This window comes from Camellia sinensis, chromosome 15, assembly GCF_055761805.1.
Source record: "Camellia sinensis isolate YWXY chromosome 15, ASM5576180v1, whole genome shotgun sequence".
Lineage (NCBI taxonomy): Eukaryota > Viridiplantae > Streptophyta > Magnoliopsida > Ericales > Theaceae > Camellia > Camellia sinensis.
In genome coordinates this window covers 115,377,806-115,392,816 of record NC_138975.1, presented here as the reverse complement: position 1 = coordinate 115,392,816, position 15,011 = coordinate 115,377,806, and the positions used below count along the sequence as shown (strand labels likewise).

Here is a 15,011-nt window from a genome sequence, read left to right as displayed (position 1 = left end):
GACTATTCCACAGGCTGAGGAAAACGAACAACATGATGAAAATCCTTCACCACCTCATGTTTCACCACTTCATGAAGATACCACCATTGAAAATATTGTAGAACCACCACAACCGGCAGTTCTGAGAAGATCTCAGAGGGAAAGAAAGCCTGCCATTCCAGATGATTATATGGTGTATCTAAAGGAATCTGATTTTGATATTGGGATTAACAAAGATCCAGTCTCATTTTCACAAGCCATGAATAGTGATGATTCTTCTAAATGGGTCAATGCTATAAATGAACAGTTAAAATCCATGGAACAGAATAGTGTTTGGGATCTCGTCGAATTGCCTAATAACTGCAAAAAGGTCGGGTGTAAATAGGTCTTCAAGACCAAGCGTGACGCAAAAGGCAATATCGAACGATTTAAAGCCAGACTTGTTGCCAAAGGTTTTACTCAAAAAGAAGGCATAGACTATACAGAGACCTTCTCTCCAGTATCTAAGAAGGACTCGCTTAGAATCATCCTAGCATTGGTAGCTCATTATGACTTAGAGTTGCATCAAATGGATGTGAAAACTGCTTTTTTAAATGGGAATTTGGATGAAGAAATTTATATGGAGCAGCCCGAAGGATTTGCAAAGAAAGGTAAAGAATATTTAGCTTGCAAATTAAAAAAATCCATATATGGCCTTAAACAAGCTTCTAGGCAATGGTATTTAAGGTTTAATGATACCATTACCTCTTTCGGATTTAAGGAAAATGCAGTTGATCAGTGCATATATCTGAAGGTTAGTGGGAGCAAGTTCATTATGTTGGTGCTATATGTGGATGACATTTTGTTAGCTAGTAATGACCTTGGCTTATTGCATGAAACCAAGGAATATCTCTCCAAGAACTTTAAAATGGTCGATATGGGTGAGGCTAACTATGTTATTGGCATAGAGATCTTTAGGGATCAATCTCGAGGATTGCTAGGACTATCTCAAAAAGGATATATTGATCGTGTTTTGGAGAGATTCAATATGCAGTTTTGTTCAGTCGGTGATACACCCATCACGAAGGGTGATAAATTAAGTGAAAAACAGTGTCCAAGAAATGACCTGAAAAGAAAACAAATGAAGGACATTCCATATGCTTTGAGGCTACAAATCATGCTTTATGGTTGCGAAATTTCATCTCAGGACTTGGTGTTGTTGACTCAATTGCCAGGCCGTTGAAGATATATTGTGACAATACCGTAGCAGTTTTCTTCTCTAAGAATGGAAAGTACTCCAGTGATTCCAAACACATGGAAGTAAAGTACTTAGCTATTAGAGAAAGAGTCCAGAAACAACAAGTGTTAATTGAAAACTTAAGCACCTCTCTTATGATTGCTGATCCATTCACAAAGGGATTGCCACCAAAGACATAGAAATAGCATGTTATCAGGATGGGTCTTTTAAGCAACCCTTGATGTGTATGGTTAATCATGAGTGCTTATTTTTTGACACTATTTGCGCAATAATAATTTTGTTTCTGTTTTTCCTGTTTCTAAAAGTGTGTGTACACATTATTTTGAATATTGATAAACAGGAAATGTCTTAACAAGACAAATTACAGGGGCCTTTCAGGCAAATAATTATATATCCCAATAAAGGACTGGGTTGGTGAAGGTTATCAATGGTGTAGTGCATAGAAGGAAATATGACATAAATGTTCTATAACCGCTATGACTCACATTGGTGGTCTGAAGTAATCACAGTATTATAGTTTCTAATATATCTGAACTTATTGGCTATTTTTTTAAAATTCGTGATCATGTGTCAAAGTTTTTAGTGTGGAATCCAATGAGTCAAAATTTTTTAAGTTGCATATTTTTGAAAAAACTCATAATTGCATCATAATCGGCTTAATGGGCTAAGTGGGAGAACGTTGGATTTATTTTTCTAGTGTGGCCCAATAGCCTACATATTTTCTACATGTTTTAATTTATTTGGACTCCACAAATAGATAAAGCCAATATTTGAGATCAAGTTCAGTAAATAGAATTTTAATATAATCACTCTTCTAAGATAAGAAGGAAACCTTGATGGACTAGGAATTCTTCTGATAGAGTTTATCTGGCCCTCTTCTCTCCTCTACATAAGGATGGGTGACTCCCCTTTCATATCATGAGTATTTTTCCATCACTTTAAGTTTTATAGTCATCCTAATTAAGAGAGACAGAGAGAAGAAGGTGAGCCAAAATTAAAGGTTCAACTCTAAGGGGTATTTTCTCAACTTCTCTAATTCAATGGCTGACAAAGGTATATTCGTTTTATTCTTGAGTTGTATTGAATTCAAGATCCTGTAAAGTTTAATTCCGCATTATTATTATGGTTACATGTATTATTAAATCTTACACATTATTGATACCTGAGAAGCACAAACACGTGACATGACATTGATGCACCGACATGTAAATTTTTAAAAAATGTAGGACACGACACGTTCAGGACTATAGCGACCCCGGTCTTTTCCCATTTGATTATTGTGTCCGGACTTAGGTTCCGTATATTCTGTCATTGTATAATTGTTGTTGTCGTCCTTTATTTTCTCATTTGGAGTTATAAGATGTTTTGGGCAGGTTTGTTTCAGGTTGGTTGGGTTCGTAAACCAAGTGTTGCTGTCCAGTTTTTGGGTTGGTCGCTCGAGCGAGGGCTTGGTCGCTCGAGCGAGGGTTGTATTTTGTGTCTGGTGGCTCGATCCAGCTTTTCTTCGCTCGAGCGAGCGATTGCGTCTAGTATAGACCTGAGGGCAATGTTTCTTCGCTCGAGCGAGATTTTCTTCGCTCGAGCGAGCGAGGTGTTTGTTTTTCGAGTTCCTAGCTCGAGCGAGAATTCTGTCGCTCGAGCGTGCTCCTGGGTTGCAGACCTAAAGCATTGCATTCTTGGCTCGAGCAAGATTTTCTTCGCTCGAGCGAGGTTTTCGTGTGTCTGGTCGCTCGAGCGACCAAGTGTTCGCTCGAGCGAGCCTGTCGGGTTTATATACGCAGCAGCGGTTTTTAAAACGTTTTTTTCACATTCTTTTGATCCTAAAACCCTAGTTCCGAGTTCTCTTTCCCTCTACTCACCTTCTCTCTTAGGTTTCATCACCTTTTAGGGTGTTTCTACCCTAGTTGCTTTATTAAAAAGATAGAGTGAGTCGAGGGCTTCCATTTAATCTGAACGTTTGGTGGTTGGGAGCACTTTGGAATTTGGGTCTTCATCTCCGTCTTCTCCATTCGGGTTATTTTCTTCGAGGTAGGGAATTCCTACTCCATTTTATAAGTTTTGTTCTAAGTTTTGGTATATTGATATGTTGGGGTTACTTTGGTAATTTTGGGAAAAACCCTAGTCGTGTTAATAAATTAATTTGTATAATTAATTTAAGGAAATTGGGGAATTTAGTTAAATTCATGAAATTGAGGAATTCATTGATTAAATGGTGTTGGACAATTCAAATCACCTGCTTATTGAATTGTTGATATATTTATTTCCAGTCTAGAAATAACTGTTTTGGGCTATCGGTGGAGGATAGTCGTGTTTGTTGTAGACATTGCATGTGGATTAGGGAAAATTGAAACTAATCAATTTGTTTAAGTCATAAATTTTGACTATTGAATTAATACAGAAAATACATGTATTGATTGAGCATTGCATATGCATATTGTTTGGGAGGAGATAGGGGATGTACTCCACGGTTTAGGGGAAGATAGGGGATGGACCTCTAAACCGGATTTTGTTTGGAAGGAGATAGGGGATGGACTCCATTAGCATCACTATTATGTGTGCTTATTATATTGAAGTGTTTTTACATGTCATTGATACAACACTAAAATGTGTATCAAACGGGAAGTATGAAGTGTTTTGATATGAGCCTGAGTCTCATTTGTTTGTTTGATATTGGAAGTAATGGGAATATAACATATATAGTTCACTGTTGTAAGTTTGGCCAGGTTTTAAGCCATATTGATAATAAAGAAAAGTGAAACGTGTCATAGACATTAGTGTCATGAAACTGTATAATGATGTAATTGATTATCTTGGTTAACCATCTATTGAATGCTATAGCTTTATTCAATGCTTATATTTGGTTTAGTATTTTTCTACTGGGCTGTGGCTCACCCTTTATGGGAACATCATTTTCAGGTTCAGGTGATAAGCTACCTCCAAGGACTTAGCTTGGAAGGATTTGGCTTTTGGATTTGAAGAAGACTATCTTTAGTTAACTGTTTCTATTTGTTAGTACATGTAAACATTCAAGCCTAGGGCTTTACTTGTATTGAGTTAGAACTCATATTTTTGTGTCCAAGTGTTGGCTTGGAAAGATGTTAGCCCATAGGGCATTTAATTTGATGTTACATGTAATGCTTTTATTTAGTAATACTCTGATGAATGAATTAATAAATTGTTTTCCTTAAATAATGCATGTCAATGATATATATATATATAATGGGTTTATTTTGAGGGCGTGACAAGGACTTTTGCAAAATATATGATTTATTTATTTATCAACCCTATGTCATATATAATGATAAATAATTATCATGTCATATATATGAATATTTAAGTAAAATATATTCATTTTTGAAGTATAAAGGAGGAGAACATGTATAAATTTACTTAATTTTTGTTGTATCATTATATTCCAAGTTATTTATTCAAACTCGTAGTATGTTTCATTAGTGTCTAAGTGTTGGAAAGTGTCTGGCTATAAAGCAAGGGTACTCCGAAAATATTGCCATACTCATACCAAGTACTTACAGGGTACTGGTACGTGTACTATTAGGGTTGCATGCGTATTAGGGTACTTGAAATACTTACTGGGTTTGTAGGTACATGATGGGTACATCGGGGGTACACCAAGCTATGGGACATTGGTGGTGATACATTTAATTTATTAGAGAGTTATGATTTACTTGAAATTGCAAATCTTTTACTTGATATGTCAAAGATGAAAGATATAGTATTCAATGATGAGGTTAATGAAAGTGTAAATTGGTGTTTCAAGTTTCCAAATTTTCGTAGTTTGCTTTTGGAATGAAACTTTGTTTTGTAATTTCTCATATTTAATGGCATTAAAATAGCTTATAGACTTTGCTTTGATATTGGTATAGTTGAATTGTGATTTCTCTTTTGGTTTTGTAATTTCGCTTTTTAGTTTTGGTATTAAACTTTGATTTGTAGTTGAATCTCAAACTATAAATTATGAAAAATAAAAAATTTGTTGACGTACTCCAGCCGTACCCGTATTCTTTTTTTTTCTTTTTTTTTTTAAGGTTTTGCCATATCAGCATACCAGTACCCGCACCTGTGCTACTTAGGTGTCCGGTGAGTGTCGGAGACGGCACGCTACATTCTTAGAAGTGTCCGTGCTTCTTAGATTGATACTCATTGAACTTTGTAGTTTTTTTAAGGAAGTATACACTCTGGAGCTTAGAGTTGCATCTCTTTCATACAAGATGTCTGCTCAAACCTTTTCTGTTTATCTCATCGTAGAGAACAAAAACTCCTGCACTTGTTCCTGAAGATGCAGATCCTATTTGGTAAGTAGGTGCCAAACCATTCTATCTAAAGGGACAGGAATGAAATAGAGAATTGGTAGCATCATGAATGGAATTCACAATCATGTGGGAGATCCAAGGATTGGCCCAGTCTTCCTCTTGGAAGCATTGATGTCTTTTGGTAGCATCTGGCTGCGAAGGAGCCAATCAACTCACCCAAGTCAATTAAATAATGAAACTCAACTGAGCAAAAAAGTAAGTCATGGCATATTGTGCTCCTAGGAGCATTGTTATTGTTTTTTTTTTTTCCCAGCCATTATCTTCATCTCCAATCCAATGAGATTTCATTGATATTCTTATGACTCATGATTAGTCCTTTCTTTTATTTCCCTTTTCTACTTTTCAGCATCATTTTTTTCCTTCTAATTATTTTTTATATATGTGATGTCTTGGTTGCATAATATTTTACTTGATTAATTTAGTAACTTCTATTGATATTCTGTTAGGATAAGTCCACCCATGTGATATATGTGGGTCCCATACATTTGTTAGGTTAGTTTAAACATGTATTTGGGTTAGGATAGTAGAGTCCGGAATCCATTGGGGATCCCAATGCGTAGGTTTTGGTTACTTAATTTTATGGAACTAGTTTTTTTGTGGATAGACTATTATAAATAGTCAGGGAGACTATATGTTTTGGCGAGATTAAGAGAAGGATAAAATAGAGATGTAAGGGATGACAAAAAATACCGTGAAGGCACTGGAGTGATCAAGGGCTCAACTACTCTTGACCATGGGGTTCTAGTAGTGATATGGGTTTTGAGTGTGTTGACCATCTCACATGTATTATCTATTTTTTATTCACAGTGGAATCTCTCTTCCATTGATGTTGGCAATTGGCGCCGAACTACAAAAATCTGTGTCTAATTGTTTTTCTCTTTGGTGTTTGCATTGTGTGCTTCCATTCACATTGATGGATGTGGTATAAATCCCATTCCCAACATTTTCTTCAAAGTTTCCCTTCATTTAGTTCAAATGCAGTCACATATACCTTGTAGGTAGCAGCCTTTTTTGTTTTTGTTTTTGTTTTTGTTTTTGTTTTTGTTTTTATATTTATTTTCTTGGCAGCCATGTTATTGCCTATTGATTGTCATTTTATTTCAGCCCCTAACAGATTATTGTACTAAGTGATAGCTTTGAGCATATCTCTGAATCATCTCATTGAACAATTCACATTTTCCAGCTTTGCAATTTCTAGACTTGTCATTCTCATTGAAAAAGCTACACCCCACCCCAAACTCATAGACACTAAATAAGAAAAAAAAAAAAAAAAAACAAAACAAAAACCCTAAAGAAGGATTTTTCTGTCTCCCTCACCACAAATTCATTCTTGTATGATTGTTCCTTTGTTGGGAATCTATTGCTTGCTAGTTGAACTTGTTTCCCTTACCACCAATCATTCCTGTATGATTGTGTTCCTTCATTGATATTCTCTAATAATTTTCTTTAACAGTTATCCCCCACCATTTTTCAAGGACATATTGATTCAATGGCTCCTTTGGAAAATGAAATTGTGTTTCACTTTGTGTTGAACTTCCTGGAGGCTATTGATATTATGTGTTATATAGTTCCCAACCTCAAAACCTGAATAATTTTGGAAAATACTGCCAACATTCCTCCTTTTGGCACCTCTTACTATTACTTACCAAATTTTTTAAAGGCAAATGCGTAGCGTGAGGCATTTTTTCCCTTGTGAGGAGAGGCATAACCCTCAAGGCATTGAGTTGAGGCATTAGAATTTTGAATTTTATATTAAAATAGTAAAAAAAATATTAAAAATTAAATATGATGTAAATATTTTCGTCAAAAACTTTCATTGTAGAGATGGAAGCTTGCCCTCATCAAAGGTAAAATCGGCATTTTTAAGCTTAAGTTATTGAGTTTTTCACTCTTAGTAGCAAAAAAATTTCCTTCTTGGTTGACGTTTCTTACTCAGAAATGCGATTCTCTACTCCCAAGGAAGAAACCTGTAAGAAACTCGCTTCCATTGAGGAAGAAACTCACACCCAACTGAGATAGAACCTCTCAAATGTATAAATTTCATAGAAATGAAAGAAAAACTACTCAAATTTTTTCTCGACTTCTTATTTATACTTAGTAAAGGCAATTTACAGTTGACATCAATCTCCGATATTAATTCCTATTTTAACACATAATTACAACTAATAAACATAAACATCAGTGATCTTAATTTTGGTATGCATACATGACTGCCCAATTCACTGTAGGACTTGCATAAGCATTTTGTACGTTAAAAAGTATTTATTTTATGCATTTTTATTTTCCTAAGCTTTCTATATGTTTTCTCAATCACCATATGAAAATTTCCAAAGATGATCAAGATAGACCAAATCAAAGACACAAGAAGAGAGCGGTGTCAAACCAAGATCGTCCTCCTTCCATCACTGACATAGAACCAAAAGAAGCTTACCAGATGCCACTATCAGATTCTGACTCCGAGTAATCGATGGTGTTCAAAGGAATCAAGGTTTGACATTAAGCAAATTAAGCACATGGGGTTTTCGAAGTAAAGATCAAAGTTTTATCTCCATTGTGATTATACTGATTTGCTCACAGGGTGTTACAAATAACTAGCAAATGGCTGCCCAACATATATGCATTGATCGTTTAGAAATTATACCATGAATTTTGGGAACCTATTTGAATTGATAGTTTGTCCGTTTTAGTCTCAATGTGTGACTAAATCATAACTTTGGGATAATTTTCGATTTACTTACAATTGTGTTACCTCCAGGAGCTGCTTTACCTTTCTTATCTGGAAAAAGAAGCACATATGTGATTGTATCACTAAATTGTAAAATTTTAGTGAAAATTTTCTCATGAAGATTAAGGAGATATGTAAAATTTTAGAAGGTTAATTCCCATTAAAGAAAATTTTCAACAAGTTTAGATTAATATATTGTTCAAACTTAACAGAGTCTTGAGGTTAATTTCATATTCCTCCCTGAGATTTGGAAAGATAATATCTAGCCCCCAAAGGTTTCTAAGTAGGAAGGTTGACCATAGGTTTCTCCATTGAGTCTTGTTAAAATATTAAAGTTGTCTTTGGATCATAAAATTGAAAAAGGAACGAGAAAAGGTGGGTGAAAGTAAGTAAAATGTAATTATATTTTATCTAGTTTTTCATTCTGTCTGTTCAAAATACTAACCCAAGTCCATGATCCAAACACAGCTTAACAAAATAAATATGTTCCTTTCATGATTTGGAACAAGGACCTCTTAACCAAAATGGCCACACATTGAAATTTTGATTTACCAAGTTCAATTGAATGTTGATTTATCTGTTAGAAGGGTTGTGTGACACATGCATTACATGTGCACTGATTGGTAATTTAAAAAAATATAAAAAAAATTTCGTTCAGTTCTTTTATGATACTCTCTATATACACATATATGTATGTACATAATAACGTGGATATCAGATTGTTATCAAGTCCTATTCTTCATGGCTATCCAACATCTATCTATTCTAATATATAAAAAGGAAGGCTATTGTAACGCCCTCAAAATAATAACATTAAACCCAACAAATAAGACAAGCGTTAATAGATAAACTAACCACCTTCTATCATTCATTAGAATTCCATTACATAAGTATTACATGTTAATCTCATAACAAAATGCCCTACGGGCTTACAGCTTTCCAAGTTAACACTTGGTTACAACAAAGAGGTCTAACTCGTTTACACATTAAGCCCTTGGCTTGAAATTACATGTAATACATCAAAAGTAAAACGACAAAACTATGCCCGCCATTAGCCTCCCAGCTATGTCCTTGGAGGTGGCATGCTTCCTGCACCTGAAAATGATGTTCCCATATAGGGTGAGCCACAGCCCAGTAGAAATACACTAAACCAACCATGGACAATGACTAAAACATTAGCAATTGATAGTTGGTCAACACTGATACAATCACATAAATTACATATTTATGTCAACGACTTACAAGTCCCATTTACTTTTCATTTTCCCTTTTTCAACAGATAAGCATGCTAGCTCTATCATCATTTCCACAGATATGTATAAAAACTATATCTCACATCCAGATAAGCATAAAAGCTATATCCACAATCTCAACAGATATGTATATCAACAGTATCCACAGATAAGCATACAAGCTGTATCCACATTCTACAACAGATATGTATATCAACAATATCCACAGATAAGCATACAAGCTGTATCCACACTTCACAAAGATAAGCATATGAGCTCTATCTTCACTTCTCTAGACAAGCATATGAGCTCTGTCTACGGAGTACATCCCCTATCTCCTCCAAATACCTATCCGGTTTAGAGGTCCATCCCCTATCTTCCCCTAAACCGCGGAGTACATCCCCTATCTCCTCCTCTACACACAACATATATAAACACATTGGTTCTATATACAATCACACAATACATACAATTAATGTATTCCAGCAACTGCCAAGTTCCATAACACATTCCATTGATTAGTTTCAGTTTGCCTAATCAACATACATTGTCTACAACAATCACGACTATCCTCCACCGATAGCCCAAAGCAGTTATTTCTAAACAGAAAATAAATGCACAAATGGATATTCAATCAACATTTCATTTCTCACCAATTAATTATCCCAATTAATTAAACAATGTAATTAGGCCATTTTCCATAATTACCATTTCAACCCTTAGGTCCCATTTTCTTCAATGATTCAGCAATCATTCCATTTTTTCATGCTAAACATGCATCTAGGTTTATTATGAAGAAAACCCCAACTTTTGTATAATTGCACAAAAGCCCCAAACTTTCACAAAATTACCAAACCAAGCCCAACATCTCAAAATACCAAAATTTAAAGACAAAACCCATAGAGAGGAGTAGGTTATCCCTACCTTGAAGTTTAAGCCAAAAAGGAGATGAAGACTCCAAGATCAACTTGCTCCAAATCCAAACTTTTTCAGATTAAATTGAAGCTCTCAACGCCCTCTATCTTTTTAACAAAGGCCCTAGGCTAGATTCACACCCTAGGGAGATGAAATCTTAGAGAGAGTGCAAGTTTAGAGTGAGAGGGTGTCGGATTTAGGGTTTAATCAAAGAAAAGGACTGAAAAAGTGATGTTTTAGACGCTGCTGTCCGCTGATATAAAACACTCTCGCTCGAGCGAAGGATTGGTCGCTCGAGCGACCAGACACAGAAAACTCTCGCTCGAGCCAAGAAGTTCTCGATCGAGCGAAGAAAAACCCAGACCGCTCGAGCCACGAAAAGCTCGCTCGAGCCAGAAACTACAACTCTCAGGTCCAGAACCGGGGCAACACTACTCTCGCTCGAGCGACAAACTCCTCGCTCGAGCGAAGGACCAAAAATCTGGGCAGCAACACTTGGTTCCCAAGCACAACCAACCTGTAACAAACCTGCCCAACACATCCCAAAACTCAAAATACAAAGTAAAGAGGATGCAAACTAGGAAATAAACAACTACCAACATTCACGGACACATGTCCGGATCACTGTACAACAAGGGTAAACCCGGGATCGCTATAACCTCCCCCCCTTAAAGAATTTCGCCCCCGAAATTAAGCACAAGTTTTCAAAAACAGGTTTTCCTCCATTTTGAACAATGTTACAATTTAACATTCAACAATTCGACCCATTACCGGTCATCCCATCCCTTTAACAAGAGATATATCACAATATGTACACAACATATGTATTATTAACATGCATCAACATTATGCACTAACTTTCCAATGTCAACAATATACTTAACACCTATAATGTTACATTCAACTTCCATATGAGGCAAGTTCCAAACATACTTCCAATAAACCAAACATTCTCAATGTTTCACAACTTAAGACATATATAAAAGCTCTTAAGTTCAACAACATGCAAAATTTAAATACAAGATTACATATCAACAAACAAGTCCGGATATTTCTCTCGGACTTCCAACTCACGTTCCCAAGTGGCTTCCTCCACTCCGTGATGTTTCCACAAGACTTTCACCAAAGGAATGGTCTTGCCACGCAGGACCTGATCCCGCCTATCCAAGACCCGAACCGGTCTCTCCTCATATGAGGCATCCTCATCTACCTCTAAATCGCTCCAATCCAGCACATGTGATGGATCTGGTTCATACTTCCGAAGCATACTCACATGAAACACGTCATGCACTCCGGACAACTGCGGTGGTAAGGCTAACCGATAAGCAACCTCACCTATCCTCTCAAGGATCTCAAAAGGACCAATAAACCGAGGGGATAGCTTCCCACTCTTTCCAAACCTCATCAGACCTCGCCTAGGTGATATCTTCAGAAAGACATAATCACCTACTTCAAACGCCAAAGGTCTCCTCCTACGGTCAGCATAAGATTTCTGCCGACTCTGGGCTGTAACAAGCCTCCTACGGATAAGCTCAACTTTCTCCGTCGTCTCCCTAACCAACTCCGGACCCAACAAAGGTGCATCACCCACCTCGGCCCAACAAACTGGAGACCTACACGGTCGGCCATACAAGGCCTCAAACGGTGCCATACCGATGCTAGACTGAAAACTGTTGTTGTAGGCAAACTCTACCAATGGCAAGTGCCTCTCCCACGTCCCACTGAAGTCCAGGACACAACCCCGAAGCATATCCTCGAGGACCTGAATAGTACGCTCGGACTGCCCGTCAGTCTGAGGATGATAAGCCGTACTAAAGGTCAACTTAGTGCCCAAGGCACTCTGCAAACTCTGCCACAACCTAGCAGTAAAACGAGGATCTCTATCTGAGACGATCGTCACTGGGACCCCGTGCAATCTCACTACGTCCCGAATATACAAGTCGGCAAGATGATCTACCGAATCCCTCACGCGCATAGGAATAAAGTGCGCCGACTTAGTCAACCGGTCTACAACCACCCAAATAGCATCACTACCCCGCTGAGTCCTCGGAAGACCCACAACGAAGTCCATAGTGACATGCTCCCATTTCCACTCGGCAATAGGCAAGGGTTGCAACAAACCCGCTGGCCTCTGATGCTCGGCCTTCACTTGCTGGCAAGTAAGGCACTTCGATACAAAAACAGCCACATCTCTTTTCATACCCCGCCACCAAAACTGGCGACCCAAATCCTGATACATCTTAGTACCTCCCGGATGCACCGCAAGGCGCGAATGGTGAAACTCTCGAAGTACTTCCTCTCGGCAAGACTCCGGTACAAACAAACGGTCTCGGTATCTCACACTCAGATCGGGATACACCGTCAAACCCTTCTCAACTTTCCCACTGGAGATCTTCTCTCGGAGGGATTCTACCTCAAGGTCACCTCTCTGTGCCTCTAACACTCTAATCACAAGTGTAGGCTGCGCAACAACAGAAAACAAGGCCGCAGCCTCGACAGATTCGCCCAGTAGCAAATCAAACTCGCCAAGTGCTCCCAACATCTCCCATTCCCGGATGGCTATACAAGCTACATCACTAATGGTTTTCCTACTAAGGGCATCGGCCACAACATTGGCCTTTCCCGGATGATAATGCAACTCAAAATCATAATCCTCGATGAACTCCATCCATCTCCTCTGCCTCAAATTCAAGTCTCTCTGTGTAAACAGATATTTCAAACTCTTATGATCCGAGAATACCTCGAACCTCTCACCATAAAGGTAGTGCCTCCAGATTTTCAAGGCAAAGATCACAGCTGCTAACTCTAGGTCATGTGTGGGGTAATTCTTCTCGTGTATTTTCAACTGACGTGAGCCATAAGCTACCACTTTCCCCTCTTGCATCAACACACAACCCAAACCCTCTCGTGAGGCATCACAATAAACCGAGTAACCCAACCCTCTCTCCGGAATAATCAACACCGGTGCGGTGGTCAATCTAACTTTCAGCTCTTGGAACGACTTTTCACAAGTCTCACTCCACTCAAACTTGACTCCCTTCCTAGTCAGTCTAGTCAACGGTGACGCTAACCTGGAAAAATCTTTCACAAACCGACGGTAATACCCAGCTAATCCCAGAAAACTGCGGATCTCAAACACACTCTTAGGCTGTGCCCAATCTTGCACTGCCTCAACCTTGGATGTATCAACAGACACCCCTTCCCCGGATACCACGTGGCCTAAGAACTTGACTTCCCCCAGCCAGAACTCACACTTCCCAAACTTGGCATACAGCCTATGGGCTCTAAGTAACTCAAGCACCACTCTCAAGTGTGCCTCGTGCTCCTCCTCAGAAGACGAATAGATAAGAATGTCGTCCACGAAGACAACCACAAATCGGTCTAAGAACTCCCGGAAAATCCGGTTCATCAAGTCCATAAAAACTGCCGGTGCATTGGTAAGCCCAAATGGCATCACCAAAAACTCATAATGGCCATACCGCGTACGGAATGCCGTCTTAGGAACATCTTCCTCCCTGACCCTCAACTGATGGTAACCCGATCTCAAGTCTATCTTAGAGAAACAACGGGAACCCTTCAACTGGTCAAACAAATCATCTATACGGGGCATAGGATACTTATTCTTAACCGTAGCCCGATTCAACTTCCGATAGTCAATACACAATCTCAAGGCACCATCTTTCTTTTTAACAAAGAGTGCCGGTGCTCCCCACGGTGAAACACTAGGGCGAACAAAGCCCTTCTCGAGCAATTCCTGGAGCTGAACTTTCAACTCAACCAACTCTGCTGGAGCAAAACGGTAAGGTGCCATAGAAATCGGCGCCGTACCAGGCACTAAATCAATAGAGAACTCTATCTCTCGGTGAGGTGGCAAACTAACAAGTTCTTCGGGAAAAACATCCGAATACTCACAAACCACCCTCGGTAACACAATCTGAGTCTCAACACACTCGCTACTCTCAAGGCTAGCAAGTAGACTACTAAGTTCACTTCGCCCTCGCGAATCATACCCCGGTGGCAAAACACTACCAACCCGGTCTCCCAAGAAATGGAACCACTCCCCGCTCAAGGTACACAATGTAACCCTTTGGCGGTAGCAATCAATAACAGCCCGGTATGACGATAACCAGTCCATACCCAAAATAACATCAAAACCCTTCATGGGCATGACAACAAACGGAAAAGGAAGCCTATAGTCGGCGACCTCAATATCACATCCTCTAACACCCTGTTTCAGGATCAACTCACCGCCCAAAGGCGATACCACACAAATAGGAGATGCTAACTGTGCTAACTCCAATTCCAAAACAGATGCAAATGCAGCAGATACAAAAGAATGAGATGCACCCGTGTCTATCAACACACTAGCAACCGAGTTGCAAAACAGAAAAGTACCTCTCACCACCGATGGAGCCGGTACTAAATCCTGCGCGGTAACAGCATACACGCGCCCCGTAGGCCCCTGGTCTACCTGCTCACCTCTCGGAGCAAAAGACTGCTGCACAGACTGGGATGACGAAACTCCCGGATTGGCCCTCGAGGCCTGCACAGACTGAGCTGGCTGAAAACCCTGCGTCTGCCTAGAACCAGAC

The 15,011-nt window shown here is 38.9% G+C and overlaps 1 long non-coding RNA gene across 5 annotated transcripts in view; it reads left to right on the top strand.

The window, feature by feature from the left end:
* LOC114288856 (uncharacterized) overlaps positions 1–15,011 on the top strand; it is a 161,094-nt gene that overhangs the window by 10,055 nt on the left and 136,028 nt on the right. For 3 of the 5 annotated variants that reach the window (XR_014357353.1, XR_014357354.1, XR_014357352.1), the window contains one exon: positions 5,483–8,476. The exons of the other annotated variants lie outside the window; for them this stretch is intronic. This is a non-coding gene — a long non-coding RNA (uncharacterized LOC114288856). Of the gene's footprint in view, positions 1–5,482; positions 8,477–15,011 lie in introns of those variants that run through there. 5 annotated transcript variants of the gene reach the window in all.